The sequence below is a fragment of the Hyla sarda genome, chromosome 4 (genome assembly GCF_029499605.1).
Source record: "Hyla sarda isolate aHylSar1 chromosome 4, aHylSar1.hap1, whole genome shotgun sequence".
Taxonomy (NCBI): Eukaryota; Metazoa; Chordata; class Amphibia; order Anura; family Hylidae; genus Hyla; species Hyla sarda.
The window spans coordinates 53,087,390-53,106,107 of record NC_079192.1 but is presented as its reverse complement, the minus strand read 5'-3'; positions in this window follow the sequence as shown (position 1 = coordinate 53,106,107).

Here is an 18,718-nt window from a genome sequence, read left to right as displayed (position 1 = left end):
ACTTTCACAGCCAGGGAACTACTACTCCCCTCATGAAAAGGAGTCTGTTCCATGATGAGAGTAGTAGTAGTCTGGCTGCAGGAGTCGGCAGGCGGCTGGTACATGTACTCCTTGATGTTCTATATTTGAATTAAAAATGTCGGCAATGCGCACAGTTTGACAGCGTAAACAAACCTTGCGCAGGTAATAAATTAGTGTCCACAGCATTTTTCGCTCCACGGTGCATGAACAATAGACAACATCTGAAAATGTTCCACCAAAAAAGATGCACAAAAAAGATGCAATGAGTGAAACTGCGCAAAACCATGCGTCAAACAATAAACATCAAAAAGGGATAAAATCATTGATAAATGTCCCCCATGGTCTCAACATACAATGGTCATCCTAGAACCAATTAATATTGAAACTTGAGGGTCCTCAGTACATGAACAGACCTGATAACACTATATTATTCATTTATGACCTGCCGTCTTCCTCTACTATCTCCTGCGATTTCCTAATCACCGTTCCCCATTTGTTGTCCCCCCAACCCAAAGCCGAGTGGTCCGTCGGATGACATTTTCAGTAAATGATAACCATCAATTATGGAAACATATTAATGGATGTTATTCCCTAAGTAACAAAACCGCTTTCCGTACAGGTAGGTATTCCAGGCTTCTTAGCAAACCAAATACCCTATTGATCAGAGATTTATTAGCTCTGATGGACCCGGGAGCCTCTAACCCACCGTCAAATTGAAGCGTCTTGCAGCCAACTTCTCCCAGCCGCCTGATACATAATTCATGGTAAATGCATGGCCTTATATACTTTTCCATATTCACAATGGAGGGAGATAATAAAAGCAATTAGACCCATTTAACCCGGACGCTTGTAATTTATTAAAGGTTTATTTATAGGATGACGGCATTGAGATGATATTAGTCTGGGGATACTACTATTAGTAAGTGTCTATTTGGTGGTGGAATTTACTGTATATGTAAATATATGTGTCTTTGTCTAAAATGACAGCTACCCTTTTAAGTAAGGCGGCTTTTGGCATGCAAGCGGCAACCGGCGTTTCCAAAACAGTGCGCCTCCAGCTGTTGCAAACCTCCATCTCACAGCCTTTGGCTGTCCGGGCATGCTGATAGCCGCATGATGGAAAAGTAGTGGTAAGTGGGAACTGTTATCACACTACAACCTCCATCATCATTCTGCTCATACACTACTACCCTACTTCTGGCATCACGAACCTGGCAACCAGCTCGCCTGATATCCATAGTGTCTGTCTAGTTTTCCACCTCCGCCTACCTATTGAGAGCACCCCCTGTATTGCAGTGTTTGATGTTGTGTCCCCTCAAAATAACTCAACGCACAGACATTAATATCTAAACCTTGGCAACAAAAGGAAGTAGAAATGTCCGAATTTGACCCAAAGTGTCAATATTTTGTGTGGCCACCAATATTAAAGGGGTTGTCCAGGATTAGAAAAATCCTTCATCTTTCTTTAAAAAAAAAAAAAAGCCCCACTGTCCACAGGTTGTGGTTGCATTACAGCTTAAAGGGGTACTCCACTGCTCAGCGTTTGGAATGAACTGTCCTAACGTTGGAGTAGGCACCGGGAGCTCGTGAAGTCATAGCCCCCCCCAATGCAAGTCTATGGGAGGGGGCGTGGTGGCTGTCATGCCCCCTCCCATAGACTTGCATTGAGGGGGGTGGGGGGTGACATCATGAGGGAGCAGGGCAATGACATCACGAGCTCCTAGCACCGGTTCCAGCGTTCGGAACAGTTTGGTCCAAACGCTGAGCAGTGGAGTACGCCTTTAACTCTACTGAATTGAATGAGACTGAGTTGCAGTACTACACACAACTTATTTGCAAGAGTGGTGCTGTTTTTGCAAGAAATAGGCACCATTTTTTTTTTGTATCCTGGACAACCCCTTTAAAGGGGTTCTCTGCCCATAGACATCTCATCCCCTATAACCCATGCAAAGCCCTCTACACCCCCAATGCAATCTCTTGGTTTGAACAGCCATAGTGTCACGTCCCGCCCCTCCAGTCATGTCTATGGGAGGGGGGTGCGTTGGCTGTGGTCCCTCGACCGACCATAAACATGAATAGAGGGGAGGGGCATGACGTCATGACCACAGCAGCACTAACCCGGCATTTTGAACAGAACAGTTTAGAACACCGAGGTGCCGGGCTGGAGATCTCAGGGGGTCCCTGTGGTCAGACATCTTATCCCCTATCCTTTAAATAGGGGGTAGGATGTCTAGAGGCATAGTATCCCTTTAAGCCTCTTGGGCATGGAGATCACAAGAGCTTTACAGGTTGTCACTGGAGTCCTCTTCTACTCCTCCAAGACATCACAGAGATGGTGAATGTTAGAGACCTTGGGCTCCCCCACCTTACATTTGAGGATGACCCACAGATGCTCAATATGGTTTAGGTCTGAAGACATGCTTGGCCAATCCATCACCTTTACCCTCAGCTTAGAGGTGTGTGGGGTCTTTATTATGTTGGAATACTGCCCTGTAGCCCAGTCTCTGAAGGGAGGGGATCATGCTCTTCACAGTACATATTGGCATACATGGTTCCCTCAACAAATTGTAGCTCCCCAGTGCCAGCAGCAGTCATGCAGCCCCAGACCATGACACTCCCACCACTATGCTTGACTGTAGGCAATACACACTTGTCTTTGTACTCCTCACCTAGTTGTCGCGACACAAGTTTGACATCATCTGAGCCAAATAAGTTTATCTTGGTCTAATCCGACCACAGGACATGGTTCCAGTAGTCCACGTCTTTAGTCTGCTTGTCTTCAGCAAACTGTAGGCTTTCATGTGCATCATCTTTGATGCAGTGTGTGGTGTATAGTCTGAGCACTGACAGGCTGACCCCCCCCCTCCCAACCCCTTCAACCTCTGCAGCAATACTGGCAGCACTCATACGTCTATTTCCCAAAGTCAACCTCTGGATATAACACTAAGCATGTGCAATCAACTTCTTTGGTCGACCATGGTGAGACCTGATGAGAGGAACCTGTCCTTTGAAACCACTGTATGGTCTTGCCCACAATGCTGCAGCTCAGTTTCAGGGTCTTGGCAATCTACTTATATCCTAGGCCATCTTTATGTAGAGCAATAATTATTTTATTCAGATCCTCGGAGAGGTTTTTAGCCAAGAGGTGCCATGTTGAACTTCCAGTGACCAGTATAAGAGAGTGTGAGAGTGATAACACCAAATTTAAGACATCTGCTACCCATTCACACCTAAGAGCTTAGAACACTAACAAGTCACATAACGAGTCTGCAACCATCTCTAGGTGTTACAGAGAATAGCTTAAAATAGAGAAAATATCCAGTGAACAGCAGTTGTGTAGATGAAAACGCCTTGTTGGGCAGACTGGTTCGAGATGAAAGAAAGGCAACAGTAACTCATACACTCACTGGTTACAACCAAGGTATGCAGAATACCATCTCTGAATGCATAACATATCCTTGAACCGGATGGGCTACAGCAACAGAAGACCACAGGGGTACTAGGAAGGTGTACCTAATGAAGTGTAATGTCCCCTTCCAGATATCTGAAAACAGATATTTTTTATTTGTTCATCTATCCATCTTTTTGGTGCCGCCTTATAGTGTCTTCGAGAAGAGAACTTGAACTCCAATGCATGACCTTTTCCTGTGCAGAGCTCTTGTAGTCTTGTTGTATTAGGGGCTAAGTATTGTGGCTCATCTTGGGCCACTATAAAGGATCCTCTGTTATACTGCTGGGAGGGCAAATCAATCCTTATTTAAATAGTGCTGCATACCTATAGGATGGGCACCTTGGTGGATGGACACCCCTGTAAACCCTCAATCACCCCATTAAGAAGTGCTCGTCAGACACCCTCATGTGTATGCTTGTTCATGCTGTGACCTTTGATATAACCAATAGGGCGGGCTGTTATTTCCCATGGATTTTAACACATACTGTGATTAAATCTATGTAAATTCTGATGCTATACTCTGCCCCATTATTTTCCATAAGAATCCATACCAGTTGTTGCATTGTCTTGTTGAATGAGGCTAATTCATGTCCAAAACCTAAGCATGCTCAGAACACTCCCCCAGACCAAGACACTACCAACACTGGCCTTTTGCATCCACATATTGTGGCATTATGCTGTTTACACTAGATGTGGACCCAGGCAGGAACCCAAGGGCTCATCACTTCTATTGACCTTCTGCTATGTGTCCAAGCTAAATTGTCCTCTTCCCCTGGCTCATGTGAGGCGTCAGGGTCGGTTCTGACTATAGGAAAAATAGGCAGCTGCTTAGAGCGCCCTCTTGATGGCAGCGCCACTCTGCCCACTGCAAGAAAGTGAGTAACCAACCAGCATCCAAACCACCTGCCCAGCCAGAACCACCGCTTGAGGAGGGGGGTTCGCTACGGTGTGTCAGCCCAGTAATAAGGTGGAATGTGTAAAGAGGCGGAGCCAATGGGTCAAGGGGCGGCAAAATTAGTTTTCGCCTAGGGTGGCAAAACCCTTGCACCAGTCCTGCGAGGCGTTGTTTGTGACCATGCATGGTCGTCATGTCTCCCAAACATCTCATTCTCTACATGATTGTTCTGCAAAAAAAGAAGTCTGAATATGTAAAGTGTCCAAAAAGTTGTTGTTTCTTCTGGAGTGGTAGGTGTGGAAGAGATTTAGATGTACCATGAAAATGGAGGTCTCTCCTTTATACCCGTGTGTGTTAAACTATGTAGATGGGAGAATCTATGAAAATTAACTCCTTCAGAAGCTCCACAACATGGTAAACTCTTATTGTTCTAAAGAGGAAACCCTAGACTGACCCATATCAGATGTCCAGATGTTTAAACCTCACGCCAAACCGTAAAACCAAACAGCTGCTACGGGGACAGCAGTCTTATGGAGGCCCAGTCCAGCACACAGTGTCCTGGTGGTAGTCAGTGTCAGGACCCTGTGTGCAGCTGCGCAAAAAAAAAAATTCCTGACTCCAACCAGTGCTAGGAATTTATCTATGTAGCCTCATTCTAGTCAGTGTCAGGACGTGTGCTGGGGTACATACTACGGCCTGGTGTTGGGATAAGGAGTTTTACCAAAGTGGTGCCCGGAGGTCAACAGGAGCAAGTAGACCCAAGAGACGGTATTCTTGGGCCTGAGCTCTTTTTCTTAAGATATCTGGTCTGCGTTCTTACCATTAATGGGAGTGAAGATTTTTTTGATTTATTTAAGGGGTCTAGTCCGGTGTTTAATAATTTAGGGGACCCACCTGGGGTCTGAAAATATAGGAATATGATCTGGGGTTCAATAATTTAGGGGACTCATCTGTGGTTTGATAATTTGATCTGGGGGCTAAAAAAAAATTAATCAGATTTGATAATTTAACGGTCCAATTTGAAGCCTAAACCAAAAAATAAAAGGTATGGTCTGGGATTTGATAATTTAAGGGTACAGTCTTGGTCTGAAAAAAAAAAGGGGTATGGTCTTGGATCTGACAATTTAACGGTCATTTAATGGTCTGATCTGGAGTCTGAAAAGATAGGAATATGGTCTGGGGCTTGATAAGTTAAGGGGTTTGATATGGTCTTGGGTTTGATAGTTTAACCTGTTAAGGATCAAGGTCGTACCTGTACGCCCGTGGGAATTTCGGTCCCCGCCACGCGCCGGGCAGGGACCCGACCGGGGTGACTGCTGATATTGATCAGCAGGCACCCAGCGCAAATGCCCAGGGGGGTTATCAACCATGTCGGCAATCGGCGCAAATCGCAAGTGAATTGACACTTGCGATTTGTGCGATTCCGGGTCATTACGGGTCTATGGTGACCCGGTGACCCGGAATAGAAGGGGGATCGCGGTTGTCCAAGACACTCACGATCCCCCTGAAGGGATGCCACCCCTCCTATCCCTGCTATTGGTGGTCTAGATGCGACCACCAATAGCTGATCGGGGGCGGGGGGGGGGGGGGGGGGTTAACTTTCGTGTTCCCCGTTCTGCCCATCCACAAAAGGCGGGGCAGAACGGGGAAACGAAGGGGACCGGCGCCTGAAGATCCACTTACCCTGCGGGCGACGATCGGTGCCGGAGATCGGCGCGGGCGGCATGTCGTGCAGCAAAAGATGACGGCTCCCTGGATCCGACGGAAGCCGGTAAGATGCTTAGCAACATCTAGGGGACTACAGTCTGAGACCACTATACAGTGCCCTCCAGATGTTGCAAAACTACAACTCCCAGCATGCCCAGACAGCTGTCATGCTGGGATTTGTAGTTTTGCAACAGCTGGAGGGTCACAGTTTGGAGATCATTGTGTTGTGAACTGTGGCCCTCTAGATCTTGCAAAACTACAACTCCCAGCATGCCCACATAGCAGTTTGCGGTCTGGGCATGCTGGCATTTGTAGTTTTGCAACATCTGGAGGTCCACAGTTTAGAGACCACTGCACAGTGATTTCCAAACTGTAGACCTCCAGATGTTGCAAAACTGAAAATCTCAGCATGCCCAAACAGCAAGCAGCTGTCTCAGCATGCTGGGAGTTGTAGTTGCGTACCTCTAGCTGTTGCATAACTACATCTCCCAGCATGCACTTCGACGATCAGTACATGCTGGAAGTTGTAGTTTTGCAACAGCTGGAGGCACATTGGTTGGAAAATACTGAGTTAGGTAACAGAACCTAACTGAAGGTTTTCCAACCAGTGTGCCTCCAGCTGTTGCAAAAGTACAACTCCCAGCATGCACAGTCTGTCAGTACATGCTGGGATTTGTAGTTTTGAAACAGCTGGACGTTTGCCCCCCATGTGAATGTACAGGGTACATTCACATGGACGGGTTTACAGTGAGTTTCCTGCTTCAAGTATGAGCTGCGGCAAATTTTTTGCTGCAGCGCAAACTCCTAGGGGTAAGCTCACTGTAACCCGCCAGTGCGAATGTACCCTAAAAACACTACACTACACTAACACATAATAAATAGTAAAACACTACATATACACCCCCTTACACTGCCCCCCCCCCCCAATAAAAATGAAAAACGTATTGTTCAGCAGTGTTTCCAAAACGGAGCCTCCAGCTGTTGCAAAACAACAACTCCCAGCATTTCCAGACAGCCACTGACTGTCCAGGCATGCTGAGAGTTTAGCAACAGCTGGATGCCCCCTGTTTGGGAATCACTGGCGTAGAATACCCCTATACAATCCCTAATTTAGTTCTCAAATGCGCATGGTGCTCTCTCACTTCGGAGCCCTGTCGTATTTCAAGGAAACAGTTCAGTGCCACATATTTCCGTACTCGGGAGAAATTACACTACAAATTTTGGGGGGCTTTTTCTCCTTTTACCCTTATGAAAAGGAAAATTTGGGGTCTACACCAGCCTGTTAGTGTAAAAAAAAAAAAATTTACAGTAACATGCTGGTGTTGCCCTTTACTTTTTATTTTCACAAGAGCGTAAAATGCTCTGCGGGCGCACAACAAGGTTCAGGAGTGAGAGTGCACTATGTACATTTGAGGCCAAAATTGGTGATTTGCACAGGGGTGGCTGATTTTACAGCGGTTCTGCCATAAATGCGAAAAAAAGAAATACCCACATGTGACCCCATTTTGGAAACTACACCCCTCACGGAATGTAACAAGGGGTACAGTGAGCCTTAACATCCCACAGGTGTTTGACGAATTTTCATTAAAGTTGGATGGGAAAATAAAAAATTTCACTAAAATGCTGGTGTTACCCTAAATTTTTCACAAGGGAAAATAGGAGAAAAGCCCCCCAAAATTTGTAACCCCAGTTCTTCTGAGTAAGAACATACCCCATATGTGGATGTAAAGTGCACTAAGGGCGAACTACAAGGCTCAGAAGAGTAGGAGCGCCATTGGGATTTTGAAGAGCAAAAAATTTGCACGGAATTGAAGGCCACGTGTGTTTACAAAGCCCCCATAGTGCCAGAACAATGGACCCCTCCTACATGTGACCCCATTTTGGAAACTACACCCCTCACGTAATGTAATAAGGGGTACAGTGAGCTTTTATGCCCCACAGGTGTCTGACAGATTTTTGGAACAGTGGTCAGTGAAAAAGAAAAAAATTTAATTTTGCATTTGCTCAGCACACTGTTCCAAAGATCTGTCAAACGCCAGTGGGGTGTAAATGCTCATTGTACCCCTTATTAAATTCTGTGAGGGGTGTAGTTTGGAAAATGGGGTCACGGGGGGCTTTGTAAACGCACATGGCCCCTGACTTCCATTCCAAACAAATTCCCTTTCCAAAAGCTCAATGGCGCTCCTACTCTTCTGAGCATTGTAGTGCGCCAGCAGAGCACTTGACGTCCATACATGGGGTATTTCCATACTCAGAAGAAATGGGGTTACAAATTTTGGGGGTAATTTTCTCCTATTACCCCTTGTAAAAATGCAAAATTTGGGGAAAAACCAGCATTTTAGTGGAAAAATTTTTTTTTTTCATTTACAAATCCAACTTTAACAAAAAGTCACGAAATACCTGTGAGGTGTTAAAGGGGTATTCCAGGCCAAAACTTTTTTTTATATATCAACTGGCTCTGGAAAGTTAAACAGATTTGTAAATTACTTTTATTAAAAAATCTTAATTCTTCCAATAGTTATTAGCTTCTGAAGTTGAGTTGTTGTTTTCTGTCTAACTGCTGTCTGATGACTCACGTCCCGGGAGCTGTGCAGTTCCTATGGGGATATTCTCCCAGCATGCACAGCTCCCGGGACGTGACATCATCATTGAGCAGTTAGACAGAAAACTTCAGAAGCTAATAACTATTGGAAGGATTAAGATTTTTTAATAGAAGTAATTTACAAATCTGTTTAACTTTCCAAAGCCAGTTGATATATATATATATATATATATATATATATAAAAAAAGATTTTGCCTGGAATACCCCTTTAAGGCTCACTGTACCCCGTTACGTTCCTTGAGGGGTGTAGTTTCCAAAATAGCATGCCATGTGTTTTTTATATTTTTTTATTTTATTTTTTGCTGTTTTGGCACCATAGGGGCTTCCTAAATGCGACATGCCCCCAAGAAACCATTTCAGCAAAATTTACTTTCAAAAAGCCAAATGTGACTCCTTCTCTTCTGAGCATTGTAGTTTGCCCGCAGAGCATTTTAAGTCCTAACATTGGGTGTTTCCATACTCAGAGGAGAGGGGTTATAAATTTTGGGGGGCATTTTCTCCCATTACCCTTTATAAAAATGGTAAACTTGGGAACAAAAATGCACTTGAGTGAAAAATATTTTTTTTTCATTTACACATGCGACTTTAACGAAAAGTCATCAAACATCTGTGAGGTGTTAAGGCTCACTGGACCCCTAGTTACGTGCCTTGAGGGGTGTAGTTTCCAAAATGGTATGCCATGTGGGGGTTTTCTTCTGTTCTGGCACCATAGGGGCTTCCTAAATGTGACATGCCCCCCAAAAACCATTTCAGAAAAACTCACTCTCCAAAATCCCACTGTCGCTCCTTCCCTTCTGAGCCCTCTACTGCGCCCGCCGAACACTTGACATATACATATGAGGTATTTCCTTACTTGAGAGAAATTGGGTTACACATTTTGAAAGGATTTGTCTCCTTTTACCTCTTATGAAAATTCAAAAACTGGGTTTACAAGAACATGCGAGTGTATACAATGAAGATTTAGAATTTTCTCCTTTATTTTGCTGTTATTTCTGTAAAACACCTAAAGGGTTAACACACTTACTGAATGTCATTTTGAATACTTTGGGGGTGCAGTTTTTATAATGGAGTCATTTATGGGGTATTTCTAATATGAAGACCCTTCAAATCCACTTCAAACCTGAACTGGTCCATGAAAAATTCCGATTTTGAAAATTTTGTAAAAAATTGGAAAATTGCTGCTGAACTTTGAAGCCCTCTAATGTTTTCCAAAAGTAAAAACATGTCAACTTTATGATGCAAACATAAAGTAGACATATTGTATATGTGAATCAATGTATAATTTATTTGGAATTTCTATTTTCCTTACAAGCAGAGAGTTTCAAAGTTAGAAAAATGAAAAAAAAATTCATAAAATTTTTGAATTTTTCACCAAGAAATGATGTAAGTATTGACAAAATTTTACCACTAACATAAAGTAGAATATGTCACGAAAAAAACAATCTCGGAATTAGAATGAAAGGTAAAAGCATCCCAGAGTTATTAATGCTTAAAGTGACAGTGGTCAGATGTGCAAAAAACTCTCTGGTCCTACAGTGAAAATTGGCCTTGTCCTTAAGGGGTTAAGGGTATAGTCTAGGTCTGAAAAAATAGGGGTATAGTCTTGTGTATGATAATTCAAGGGTCCGATAAAAAATAGGGGTATGGTCTTGGGTCTGCCAATTTAACGGTCATTTAAGGGTCTTGATCACTTAAGGGTCTGATTGGGAGTCTGAAAAGATAGGAGTATGGTCTGAGGTTTGAGAATTTTAGGATCTGATCTGGGAGTGGCTGGTAAATACTCATGCTTGAGGGGAAAAGGGTAACCCTAATCTAGTTATACCCCTGCTTTGTTGTTTTTTTCCAATGTCTCCTTCATGTCACACTCAGCACATGACGATAGGCCTCTCAACAGCCAGCACCATATTCTGTACTGATTAGGGGCAATAACCCTGAAACGGCTTTATACAAATGGGTATTATTGCCTTCTGGAGAGTCTGGCATGACATATATTCCCAGTCATGTTCTAAGGCTTCAAGTTGAAGTGAAACACTGACTTTAAAAGAACAGGTGGTGTGAGAGAGCAGCTTTGTATTACCTTTGCACCCAGCACAGGGACAGCAGACTTTCCTCTTGCGGAACCTGCTGCACAAACATCTCCTCATATCTCAGATTCCTATACCTGTTAGTATGGCCGAGAAGGGGGTCCCGGGGGCCACACCCCAATTTATGGCTTTTCATTAGAGTTCAGCTTCAGTGCGTGTTGAGTAGAACACAGATGCATCAGCTTTTTTCTTTTTTGCCTTAGCGGAGACGGATTGTTCACATTTGGGTTAACCCTTTTGAAAGGAAGACGTCCAATTCATCACTTTAATTCACTTTAAGGGGCCGTTTCTTCTATTTCCACAGAGGCCGACCCCATGTGTTTCACACTGAAAGGCCTGAATTATTCATAAGTCTGGTATATTCTTCCCTCAGACCCTTTAGACAGATGAAGCTGTTACAAGATTTAGAAATCGATTCGTACAAGTCTATCGCTGTCAGCCATCACTCATACAATGCAAATCCACCAATGTTTTTCTTCTGGACAACCTTGTAAGGGGAGTCTGCCTGCCTGATGTACATGATAAAAAGGCAGCTACCGGGAAAGGGGGCTGTGAATATTGAATATTTTAACGCTACTTCATGTGTATACAGAAACATAGGTATATATACACTAGTGATCTGTATCCCTAGAGGTGAACATATCATAGACCAGTGTTTCCCAACCTGTTTGCCTCCAGCTGTTGCAAAACTACAACTTCCAGCATGGCCGGACAGCCACTGGCTGTCCGGGCATGCTGGGAGTTGTAGTTTGGCAACAGCTTGAAGCACTCAGGTTGGGAAACAGTCATAGCATAGTGCTGTAGGGCTTTTGGACTGGGGGCACCATAGGGGACCCAGTCTATTCATAAGCCCCAGATGCCATGTATAATCTTGACAGAGATAAACGGCACTATATAGGTGCTGCTTATCTCCTCCTGCAGCAGTAGACGTCCCTTCTCCTGTGTTGAACGGGTTGTGCGCTGCCCTGATTTTCGGAGCTCCGTTCACAGTGTCCGGAAGTTCATTACTCCGAACGCTGTGCGCGGGCTTCCGTGTTCGCAGCCGCCGGGCGTGACGTCACGCCCGGCCCCTCGCGACGTCTCGCCCGCCCCCTCAACGAAAGTCTATGAGAAGGGGGCACGACCGCTGTCACGCCCCCTTCCCATAGACTTTGGTAGAGGGGGCGGGTGTGACGTCACGAGGGGGCGGGCGAGACGTCACGAGGGGGCGGGCGAGAGGCCGGGCGTGACATCACACCCGGTGGCCGCAAACACAGAAGCCCGCACACAGCGTTCTGAGTAATGAACTTCTGGACGCTGTGAGAAATTAGGGCAGCGCACAACCCCTTTAAAGGGGGTTATCCAGCATACTTACCTGCCAGACAGTAATGGGCATGCTTAGTAAGGATCCGTGCTTGTTTTGGGGCTAGATGGCTGGGTTGCGAGTCTACCATAATGCTGCTGATTTATTTTTGTAAAATGGCTATTTCCTGTTGGAGTTCCCTCCTTCCAACTACAATTCCCAGAATCCCTTGTTTGTAAGTGTGAGGTCACTTTTCTCCCTCCCCCACATCAACCTCCCCACCCATTGAAACATACCTGGGCCAATTCTCTGCAGCCCTGTGGAGAATGATCTCCTTCCACCCAGCAATCCCTTCACCCATTGAAGCAGACAGGCTCCCTTTCAACACCCGAGACAACAATCATTGCTTAAAATAAACATCGGGGCAAACATTACATAAAAATTGCGAGATCACCATCAAACATGGATAAAGACATTATATTATGAACGATACTAACTTTACTGCCCCTGTAGTATAGTCGAATTAACAAAATTCCTGGAATAACCCTTTAACCCCTGTCTCTCTGACATGTACTGCTCCCTCTCTAATTAAGTGTATGTTTGCACACGGTGGATCAAACTCTGTAACAAATCTGCAACATGTAAGCATACCCTTAATAGGGAGTGTTCAGGAGCGACAGTGTTTAGAATACAAAGGTGTGTTTTAGCTGCTGCAGAACATCATAATGCACATCATAATACAGAGCTGAGATGCTTTAGAACATTACAATATACACCTAGGATGCTGCAGCAGAACCTAACGATACAAACCTAAGCTGATGTAGAATACCCCAATACACACCTCAGCTGCTGCAGAACATCATATGGCATATAACAACTAGTGCAGAACTTCACAGTACATACCTAAGTTGCTATAGAACATCATATTACTTAATCCGGCTGCTGCAGAGTCTTAAAGAGGTACTCCCTGCTCAGCGTTTGGAACAAACTGTTCCAAATGCTGGAGCCGGTGCCGGGAGCTCGTGATGTCATAGCCACGCCCCATCATGATGTCACACCCCACCCCCTCAATGCAAGTCTATGAGAGGGGGCGTGACGGATGTCACGCCCCCTCCCATAGACTTGCATTGAGGGGGTGGGGCGTGACGTCATAAAGAGGTACTCCAGAGTTAAACAATTTTTTTTAAATCAACTGGTGCCAGAAAGTTAAACAGATTTGTAAAGTACTTCTATATAAAAATCTTAATCCTTCCAGTACTTATCAGCGACTGTATGCTCCAGAGGATTCTTTTCAGTGTGACCACAGTGCTCTCTGCTGACACCTCTGTCCATTTCAGGAACTGTCCAGAGCAGGAGTAAATCACCATAGCAAACCTATCCTGCTCTGGACAGTTCCTGACATGAACTGTCCACATCACCCATGAACAGGAGTAGTGTTGTTTATGGAAGAACACAACTATGTTGTTTATTGTCACCTTTTATGACTAGTAAAACAATATTAAAGGGGTACTCCGTAAATTACTTTACGGATTTGTAAATTACTTCTATTAAAAAAAAATCTTAATCCTTCCTGTACTTATTAGCTGCTAAATACTACAGCGGAAATTCTTTTCTTTTTGAAACACAGAGCTCTCTGCTGACATCATGACCACAGTGCTCTCTGCTGACATCTCTGTCCATTTTAGGAACTGTCCAGAACAGCATATGTTTGCTATGGGGATTTCCTTTTACTCTGGACAGTTCCTAAAATGGACAGAGATGTCAGCAGAGAGCACTGTGCTCATGATGTCAGCAGAGAGCTCTGTGTTTCAAACGGAAAATAATTTCCACTGTAGTATTCAGCAGCTAATAAGTACAGGAACGATTAAGATTTTTTAATAGAAGTAATTTACAAATCTGTTTAACTTTCTGGCACCAGATGATTTAAAAAAATAAAAAATAAAAAAGTTTTTTCACCGGAGTAACCCTTTAATATAGTTGGTGAGCAGAGTAGATGTTACTTAACGTGGTCTCGTGCTTTGACTAAGCATGACGTACTATAGGACGCAGAGGGTCTTTGCGTTGAGTCATGTGGGGAGTTTTTTTTTAGCGGACTCATCCTGACTATGGTCATATTTAGAAGTTCCGGGAGTTTGCAGCTGGAGCCACAAAAACCTCTTTAGGAATTGCCAGTGAAATCTGCTCTACATTGGAATAGGGGAATGTGATTTAGGAGGACAAAGACATTGTTGTTTTGCTATTGCAGGCAGGTAACGTGTCTGCTGTCTGCTCATAAATTACACCCTTCTCAGGTTCCAGCTCTTAGAAATAAACATTCCTTCTACAGCCCAAAAAAAACGTATTGGAAGTCTGAACTACAACAGCGCCATCTGGTGACGGACTGCAGGTAATGCACCTTGTAAAGAAGTTCTGATTCTGACATAATACCCATGTGACATTGCTCATAATGACTAATGTAAAAACTGCACAGACACTGTGTCACATCTAATGTGACTAAAGCCAGAAATGATTCCATGATCTCTCTCTGACTCCATGATGAGTGTCATACGGATGGTGTGTAAAATGTTAATATTTACTAATTATTAGCAAAGTTAGCACTATCCAAGGTATGTTCACTATGTTTCTTTTACTAAGGCTTTAGTCATGTTCGTATTTGTACACATGTTTGGCTCTCTATTCTGAATGTGACGCTTAGGCCATGTTTGAACATTGTAAAAAAAATAAAAATAAATTAAATAAATAAATGTAAAAATAAAAAAAAAGTTTTTTTTCAGCTGTAAATGACAAAAAAAACTTTTTCTGTTGCAACTATTATTATGCTATAAACGGCTATAAAAAAAATATGGTCCTTTTCTTTAGTGTGTGGACATGGCTTTAAAAGGGACCTTTCAGCTGTTTCATGCAGCCCGAACCACATCTCGCTGGGCTGGACTGACAGGTCTTTTCCTATACACACAGAGAGCTGTCAGTCAGGATCAGGTGCCTCCTCGACTTTATACCATTCCTCTGAAAGGTCGCAGTGCATTGTAGTGAGGGGCCGTGTCTGTTTAAAGGGGTACTCCGCTGCTATGACCTTATCAATACATTTGCCCATTGTGTCAAGTTGTTTAACTCTCTAATATGCTTGCTGTGTCAATAATGCATATTATTTCCGTTATACTTACTGTTTCTATATGCAGGAAATAGTGTAGTTTTTCGATGCTCCGTGACTGCTGACAACGTTTGCGGCCATGTTGTTGTCAGCCCGCCCTGCAGTGTCGGCATTGACGTCCGCATTTCCCTCCTCCCGTGTCAGTAGTCAAGCCGGCCCACTTGTTGAATATTCATTCTTTGCAATTGTGTGTGAATGACGTATTTCTCTTTCTTTTCCGCCCCTTGTGCGAGCGTCCTAGCCTGGTCCAATCCCCCTTTGCACCTGGCGCATGCGTCCTGTATATTTTCGGAGTCGTCTTCGGCGCATATTGCGCATGTCTGGCCGTTTAGTGAATCGCGTTCTCAGCACTACGCTTATAGCGTAGTGCTAACATCTGCTACATCAGTAGCGTAGCCCAGCGCATGCGCAGTAGTCCTTCCAGATAAGGGCTTACGTTAGTAGCGTAGCCCTGAGCTGTAAGGACAACTGGGCATGCGCAGGGCTACGCTAGGAACTTAAGCCCGGAACTGGAAGGAGAACTGCGCATGCGCATGGATACGCTACTAACGTATGCTACGTTAGCACTACGCTGGCAGTGTAGGGATGCGCCTGCGCATATTTCGCTCCCGAAGGACGGAACATAATGGGCGTGAAACAATAAACAAGGGGCGGAAGCTAGGACGCCTATGGGCGGAACAAACAAAAAAAGAGGCTTGCACATAGGCGTGAACACAAAAATGGATGGGCGGAATAACAAGGAAAAATAGGTGGCACCTAAGCGCATAATCAGGCCGCAAAGTATTAGGGGAATGGTAGTTTTCAACGAACGAAGAACCGGAAATAAACAACAACGTGAGCCAGACAGAACACCAACTCATGGAACGACAACGAGAATGGATAAGGCGCATACAGTACAGCGGGGTTATGTGAAGTCATCAAGTAAGAGGGAAAAAGTTGGGGAAATAAGCACTAGGCAGCGAAGTACCCCTTTAATGCTTATACTCCCTGTGGTTCTACAAATTTCCAACTTTTGCAAAGTGGTGCCAGGAAAAGTATATATACCAATTCTTTAAATATCAAGTGGCACAGATTTAATGGATATAACCCCCTTCATCATATCCCAAAATTAACACAAAACAAAGACCTCTAAACAATGCAAACATAGTCTAGATCCCTACAGCTAATAGATATCCAGACCAGACCCTCTAAATGAATAGAGATCCACTAAACAAATAGACCCAGACAAGCCACCTAGCCTAATACAGACCCCAGACCTAACTCTCCTAAACTAATACAGGCCCTGACAATCCATCTAAATAAATACAGATCCCCTAAACAAATACAGACCCAGACAAAGCCTCTAACATCATAGAGACCTCAAAGCAAACTCTACTAAACTAATACAGACTCCAGACCAGACTCTCCTAAACGTATACAGGCCCAGACCATCCATCTAAATAAATACAGACTCCAGACCAGACTCTCCTAAACGTATACAGGCCCAGACCATCCATCTAAATAAATACAGACTCCAGACCAGACTCTCCTAAACGTATACAGGCCCAGACCATCCATCTAAATAATTACAGACTCCAGACCAGACTCTCCTAAACGTATACAGGCCCAGACCATCCATCTAAATAATTACAGACTCCAGACCAGACTCTCCTAAACGTATACAGGCCCAGACCATCCATCTAAATAAATACAGACTCCAGACCAGACTCTCCTAAACGTATACAGGCCCAGACCATCCATCTAAATAAATACAGACTCCAGACCAGACTCTCCTAAACGTATACAGGCCCAGACCATCCATCTAAATAATTACAGACTCCAGACCAGACTCTCCTAAATGTATACAGGCCCAGACCATCCATCTAAATAAATACAGACTCCAGACCAGACTCTCCTAAACGTATACAGGCCCAGACCATCCATCTAAATAAATATAGACCCAGACAAAGTCTTTAATTTGATCCAGACTAGACTCTCCTGAACTAAAACAGGCCCAGACCATCCATCTAAATAAATACAGATCCCCTAAACAAATACAGACCCAGCCTCTAGTAGAGCAAACTCTACTAAACTAATACAGACTCCAGACCAGACTCCCCTAAACATATGCAGTCCCAGACCATCCATCTAAATAAATACAGACTCCAGACCATACTCTCCTGAACTAACACAGACCTCAATCATAACTCTAAATGAACACAGATCCTCTTAACAAATACAGACCCATACAAAACCTTTAACCTAATATAGACCCCAGAGCAGACTCACCTAAACCAATACAGACTCCAGACCATCCATATAAATAAATACAGACCCTGAAAAAGTATTTAACTTAATAGAGACCCCAGACCACATTCCTCTAAAATACAGTCCCAGATCATCATTTGAAATACGGTAAATACAGATCCCTAAAACAAACACAGATACAGCAAAACCTTTGACTCAATACAGACCCCTGACCAGACTCAAACGAATACAGGCCCAGATCATCCTTCTAAATAAACACAGATCCCCTAAACAAAGAGAGACCCATACACCAAAAAAACCACACATATTACAATGCCTGGATGACTGACTTGATGGACAGTCCGGGCCATTTGCTGCTAATGTATTGATCGGGACAGAGATCAGTACAAGAAAAAACCTCAAGTGCTCACCAGTGATTCAGTCTGATGGAATTGCTATCAAAGTGGACCAAAGAGATGGGATATAGGGTGACATTAGCTTTAGTGACAGACTATATTCTAAGAATATCATGACGTCCGATGGGACTTATCAAAGCTAAATGATAGAATTCTCACATATACAATATATAACCAGGGGAGCAGTGATGCAGAATCCTGACAATATTTGTCTGGGGCCTCATTGGTCATGGCCTTACACACACATATCCATACAAAATGATACACAGTCATAAATAGTCCAAAGCGCACACACAGGTAGTACACAAATACACAAAAATAACATAAAAACACATACAACATGTACACATATATCACTTACTTACATAAAAAGATAAACAAATAATACACTTCCTATAATACCGTAACGTACTATAAGGGCTGGTTCACACTGCAGATGAATGTCCGGAAATTATCGGCGGTAGTACCCCGCAGACATACGCCGTCTCATAGACGACAATGCAATCTGGTGTTCCGAACCTTAAAGGGGTACTCCGCCTCTAGACATCTTATTCCCTATCCAAAGGATAGGGGATAAGATGTCTGATCACGGGGGTCCCGACGCTGGGGATTGTGCGATCACTCTGCTGCTTCCGGCGTTCATTTAGAGCGTCGGGTGCAGCGCCGGAGGCTCGTGACGTCACGGCTATGCCCCCTCAATGCAATTCTATGGGAGAGGGCGTGATGCTGTTCGCATGATTTTGTCAGGGTAGAAGATCCTTGCTTGTTGGCTGCACATCGACCCATGTAAGGCTAGGTTTACACATTACTGGAGATTCTCTATGACCATTTCAGAGGTCAGATCTATAGGGAAGGGGAAGCTGATCTCTGCTGTGAATGGTG